Below are 6,974 nucleotides of genomic sequence, written 5' to 3' on the forward strand. Positions count from 1 at the left end.
AAGCAGCGGACGCCATCTAGGATCTATCACTATGCCGCCAAGTGATGACACGTCGCCGCAAGCTATGCTTGCAACCACCACCCAGATGATCGCCTTGTCATATCGCCTTGATTGCGGGACCTTTTTCAGGGGCAAGCTGCGTTGACGTGGATGAGTAGCTCAGCATGCACGAGCGCGTCAGAATCGCAACTGCCGCGATCAAAATGTAATAATAATAATATTTGGGGTTTTACGTGCCAAAACCACTTTCTGATTATGAGGCACGCCGTAGTGGATGACTCCGGAAATTTTGACCACCTGGGGTTCCTTAACGTGCACCTAAATCTAAGCACACGGGTGTTTTCGCATTTCGCCCCCATCGAAGTGCGGCCGCCGTGGCCGGGATTCGATCCCGCGACCTCGTGCTCAGCAGCCCAACACCATAGCCACTGAGCAACCACGGCGGGTTGCGATCAAAATATAATGATGGCATTCTCATATCTTACCTTGGCGAAACCCCTCGCATCTGGTATCGGACCTTCGAGGGCGAGATCAGCAGCTGTGACACGTTGAAGCAGAAGCTCCTGGACCTTTTAGGCAACCCGTTTGTTAGGCAGCTTGCCGCCAAAAAACAACTGGTGGTACGCACGCAGACGCCAACTGAGCTTTACTTGTCGTACATACCTGACGTACTGGCCTTGTCTCTGCATGCTTACCACAAAAGATATCCGAAGTGGACAAGATCGCCCACATATTGACGGGTATCGCAGACAGTCTGCTAGTCTTCACCAACGTGAATGCTGTTGAGAGTGTGATGAAAGAGTGCCGTTGTCTATACCAAGACAAACGAGGGCGCATTTCGCCGCAATTGGAGCTCCTACCGAATGCCACTGCAACGTCGTCCTGCGAGGCAACTTCTTCTCAGCCATCCTAATCAGATGACATGACGAACCTCGTTCGCTGAGAACTCGAGGTCGCATATCCTGCTTCTTATAAAAACACTGTATCTGTGGACTCTAGGCCGGCTGTTTCATTGGTACAGTCCATTCTTCTCCAGGAATTTGAGAAACTTAGCCTCCTCTCTACTCTCTGCCCCATGAACGCACCTGACGCCACCTTAGTCTCCGCGGACAGTCCTCGTCGTGAACCGTACGCCCTTAAGCGTTCCAGAAACCTATCGTATTGGAGAACTACCAAAGATAAAGCTATCTGCTTCCGCTGCAGCTGACATTGCTCGTTATAGAAGCAATGTCTGCCGACATCCGCCCCGCACCGAATCCTCGGCGCCCAATGTCGCTGAGCAGGGTAGCTGCTACTCCCACTCGCCTCCGCCGCATAGCTCACCCAATTGCCGCCGCTCTCCTTCGTCGTCGTTTTCACCAAAACCTAGACTGCGCACTTTGTGGAGGTGATGCAGCACTGTCGACCTCGACTCAAAACCCTCTGTTGCCCTTATGTGCCTACCGGAGGACCGTTGAACTCCACATCGGCGCCGTCCTTGTCACAACATTGGTTGATACTGGGGCGCACGTCTCTAATATGTGACGGTTGTACCCAAGTTGTACGGTGCGACTGCCGCTGTTGTTGGGATGCACACAGCTCGGATTAACGTTGCTGGTCACCAGGTGGGGGTTATCTTCACGGTGCATGCGCAGTGCCCTCGCAAACCTATACTTTGACACGATTTTGTTCTGCCTATTCAGCTCTGATTGATTACACCACCCTATTCCTCAGTCCTGAAGTGCCTCGCCTCTTTGCACCCAGTGACCCTACTCCTCCTTCTCGCTTTCACTGTAGATATTTCGTTCGCCTGCCATCTAGAACCTTGACGAGTGCCGATTTGTCATGTTCACCAGATGTTAGAGATGGCGACTGCTACGTGACGCCACCTACTGACGTTGTGCTAACGCACGGTATCACTGCAGCCTACATGGTCCTGAGCATTATGTCTAGCAGAACCCGTCTTCCACTTGTTAATTTTGGCTTCATCAAGCAAGTCCTTCTCCAAACATTTTCCGTAGCCCATTTTTGCCCCCTTCAAAACATACATTTTCAAGCTTTTGCATTGTATCATATATGTCTCTCGATGGGCATACCGAAGAAATTCGCAGCATTATCGCCAATGACCTTCCGCCAGAGCACGCTGCTGCCTATAGAAATGTTCTCGAGTTCATACGGAAATATTTTCAACTTCGGTAATTAGCCTTTGGTCGAGACGCCCGTTGTCACTTATCGCACACACCCAGGCGATACCAGCGCTATCGAGTGTCTGCGTCTGAGCAAAGCGTGATCCTGCAGGAAGCTAGCAAGATGCCTTCGAAGTTCATGATAATCCAAACCTCCAGCCGCTGCGCATCCCATTTTGTTTTAGTTAAAAGGAAGGATGAATCGTTGCAAGTTGTATGGACTATCGCCCACTCGTCAACATCACAAAGATGCTTAGCCGTTACAACAAAGTAATTATTTCTCGATTGTCAGTATGGTGCCGGCTACCTTTCTTCTATCGAACTTCGATCTTGATATTGACAGATTCCTGTGAACCCAATGGACGGAGAGAAAACTGTTCTTGTAACACCAATAACTGCGACCATTTATAGTAGTTTCCGACCATCAAGCATTTTGTGTAGGCTCAAATCTTTAAAAGATTATACAGGCACGCTCTTTCTACGTGCACTGCGCCTGCAAGAAAACAACCACACGGTTGTGTACACGACAGGGAGCCTGCACAATTCTGATATTTGTTTGTGCCGCTAAATTGTGGTAGACTGTGACTCTTCGTGCACTGAATGCCCGAATTGTGTCTTTTCCGTGAGCCAGTTGCCAATAAGTTCTGATAAACAACGTTAGGATGCCTAGCTAAGGGAAATATTCGAGCATCTGGTTTCCTCTCTAAACGACGGCTTCCTGCGCATGTTCTCGCTAACGAATTGTACCTTATTTAGGCGTAACGTGTAGCCTGACGGTCCCGACGTTCTCGTAGTTATACAACAACCCCTGCGCTCCACAGTTCTTCGTGAGCTTCATGACCCCCCCCCCCACCTAGTAGCCTTGGTAACACCCGGACCCAAGGCCACGTGCGCCAACCCTCCTATCGGCCTGATAAGTGTCGTTTTATGTCAGCCCCTGTGAGCTCTGTCAATTGACGGCGAAAGAAACAGTCTACACATCCTGCTGGTTATCTTCAACCCAACGACGTTCCACCTTACTCCTCCTTTCTTGTCGGTTAGGACCTTCCCGGACTCGAAACAAGTGCGTTCCCGTCATTATCGATTACGCGACACGCGACACGCGACGCGCTGCGCACTGACATGAGTTCTGGCTACCAAAGTCACTGTCTTGTACGTGCATGTACGCGCTCAAAAAGCCACCGTTCGGTTCTTTCTAGCACAATTCGAGGTGCGTCAATATCGCGGCCTGGGACAATCTAGGCCAATTGCGCGAGGCGAAGCCGAACGTCGGCTTTTCGAACCCGTATAACATAACTCCCCAGCTGTGCTACAGACGCAGCGTGCTTTTCTTTCCGAGATGTACTTTTATTACACGGTGCCCCACGTCAATTATTGACTGAGCGATGCCGTACCTTCCGGTCAAAGTCATTGATCTGCGCTGATTCTCAAACAGCGCAAGATCACGACCTTATACCATGCCCAGGTGAACGTGTTCACCAAGCGTTTGAACTGGGCCTTACCAGCTATTATTTCCAAGTACCTGTCGGCTCACCACCGTGATTGGGACCTTGCACTATCATACATGACATTCACATATAGTTCCCCCGCCACGATATTGCTGAATGCTAACCCTTTTGCTTTTTGTTCACACGGGAATCAACTTTACCATGGGACACATTTCTTCGTTTTCCAGCAACATCGACTAGTGCATACGCATGGGACGCCATTGGCCGGGCGAATTAAGCACGGTAGATAGGCTGTCGCACACTTGTTGACACGACAATGTGACGAACCTTTAGGACCAGCGCCATCCGGAGAACCACTTTTCCTTGGGTGCCCTCGTTCTAATTTGGATCCTCTCTCGACGTATGGTCCTTTCTGAAAAGCTCATTCCTCGCTCCACGAGTCCATACCGCGTCCTTGGACAAGTGACTGACGTCACGTACGACGTTGTGTCCGCCAGTTCCCCACCATATTTTGTTCCGTTGTCAACCGACGTCGTCTAGGCTTCATGATTTATCAATTACGTACCTTCATCTGCTGTGGATTCACAGCAGATGAAGTCACAGTGGCTCCAAGCCGGCACTTTTGCCGCCGGGGCTCATGTTACGTGCTATTCAAAAATGATTGTACACGTAGATTGAGTAGGACGCCCTCCTAAGCAGCCACTGGCTAATCTGAGGACGACAACTCGCTTTAAATTATGTTTACAGGCTTCCATGTTGGCCAGTGTTTGCTAGACCTTGTAAGGGCACTCTGGAGACGGTTTACGCACTGTGCTTCCATGTAACAGTATCATTTAAGGCAAAATAACTATAGGTGGTCTGTAATTGCATGCGTATACACAACAATATTCTAAATGTGCTCAAACTGAAACAATAAAACCTTATTGAATGGTGATTTGTTTCCGTTTTCAAATCTGTTATCAAAATTACACAGGAAATAAATGTACTTTTAAGCATTCAGCAACATTCTGCTTTCGCGTAATATTGTTCAATGATAGGTTTTACCTGCCTGAAGAATATCATTATAAGCTTCAAGCATTGCGAAGACATCAACATTACCCTTTCTACATTGCTGGCCTCAAGCTAAATGTTGAATATCACGTGAAACACGGTAGTGCCTCCAAGAACAGGTCGCTTCGTAGTTTCGCAGTACGCTGAAGTGAAGTACGGCACAATGAGCAGATAGGGGTTTGAATTTGCTCGAAGCTAAGTTTTCGTCTAGCAGAAACTGATTGTTCTATCAGGAGCCAGGAAACACTATTCGCGCCTACAAGTGCAAAAACCGCACCTTGATGGTTCACTCCAAATTCAACCGGACAATAATGTCCAAGTGAACGATCGTGTGCAACATGGCGAAGCAGTGCTAATATAATTAAATTGCGACATCTAACAGTATTTTCAATTTTTCATAGCAAATTAATGGCATCAAATTCTTTTAGAAAAACTTAATTATGGGTTTTTACGGGTCAAAATCATTTTCTAATTATCAGGCACGCCGTAGTGGAGGAATGAGGAAATTTTGACCACCTGGTGTTCTTGAACGTGCACGTAAATCTACGTACACGGATGTTTTTGCATCTCGCCCCCATAAAAATGCAGCCGCCGTGGCCGGGATTCAATCCCGCCGCCTAATGCTCAGCATCCCAACACCATAGCCACTGAGCAACCACGACGGGTTCCAATTTCTTTAATACCACATGAGTGCCCTTGCGAGTGAGAACAAGATGCCATAATGAATATGCCGAGTTTCTGATGGACCCTTTCCTTGGTAAAATTTTAACATCCATCAAGATAATTGGCAAAGAGTTTAAAGAGGACATCATCGCTGTGCGTCCCAGTGTTTACTTAAGAAGCTTCAAATTGCTGCAATAAATAAAAAGCGGTAAACTATTCTAACTGCGACAAATGTACTTTATTGGAATCGGTCACACCGAGTAACGGCAAAATTAGCGATTGAAACATGATCTGGTGGCGCTTCGTATTACATTCGATTTCTAAAAAACGTTTATCTTGTAGATACGAAAAAAGAACACAATTATTTTTTATTTGTTTCGCAGGGCAACTAGGAACCACTTTTTGCAACTCGACAATTGAGGTTCGCGCCAAATTGCCTCAATTTCTACAGAAAGCCCACATGTTGCATAGTGCCCTTGCAAGGACTACTTGTGCGTGGGCCCGTGCCCTACCCGGAACCCCGACCTCAACTTTGCGCGAGCGCGTACATTGCTCTAGTGCTTCCTTTAAGGTGTAGAACTTTCCGCATTGTCCAATGATCACGTTCGTACTTTGTTTCAGCTTTGACTGGAATAACATTAGTAATACTCGTGCAGTTAAGGACAGATATATTTAAATTGATTTCAGAACGCCTTAAGATTTCGCTGGAATATATCAAGTAGGGCAGTGAACTTTCATCTTTCACAAGTGAAAAGTTCCTAAACATAACCACTTCATCTTGTGCACTGCCACACCATGTTTCTTAAGACTTGGAAGGCATAAAGAATTATGTAATCCTGTGTAAGCAAGTCGTCGACCTACGGCGTTCACCAACGTCGGAAGCCAAGCCCGCCAATCATCGCCATGACACCTGAGCTCCTAAGCCGAACTGTGAGTGCCTTAGTATGACTCAGTGTCTCAGCCTATGATTATTCTTACGTATATTCCGTGCTAGTCCGAAGTGCCGCGTTGTTGGCATCAATCACTCTTTGTGTCTCTTGGTGCTTCCTTCGTGCGCCCAGCTAACCTGCGCCTACATTCTAGCTCCATAATTTTGGCGAGCTTGCCACGATCTGGTTTTACATCTTGCCGACAGCCAGACGCACGGAACAACCTATGGATATCTAGAGGCTGCCAGCGATCGGGCAGGACACGGGACTAGCGGGTGCTGCTTTCCGCGAGCGGGTTGATGCGGAGCGCGTGATAGGAAAGGATCTCAGCGCGGAAGCGTGTGACGACCAGGGCGTGAACATCGAGCTCAAGAAAAAACGGCTACAAGCCATGGAGCGGTTTTTTTTTCAGCTGAAGTTCAGGCTTCAAGAAGAGGCAACCAGTTGGGACGCGCGCGATAGTGCACTACCGGTGAGTGACGAAGCGACGGTTCCAACTGTATAGATGGCTGACGTCCGCACAAGTTATTGCCACCGTAAGAAGAGCGAGATGATTACGACGCATTTCCGCAACGTTTTGAGCACGTTGAAGCGTTCATACAGTGGCCTCGAAGTAAATTGGCCCTATCACTGCAGTTGTACCTGACAGGAAATGCTTTATCTATCATTAGTCTATTTGTGTGCACTTATGTCTCGGACTGTGATCCGCTGAACGCTAC

Source organism: Dermacentor variabilis, chromosome 7, assembly GCF_050947875.1.
Source record: "Dermacentor variabilis isolate Ectoservices chromosome 7, ASM5094787v1, whole genome shotgun sequence".
NCBI classification, from domain to species: domain Eukaryota; kingdom Metazoa; phylum Arthropoda; class Arachnida; order Ixodida; family Ixodidae; genus Dermacentor; species Dermacentor variabilis.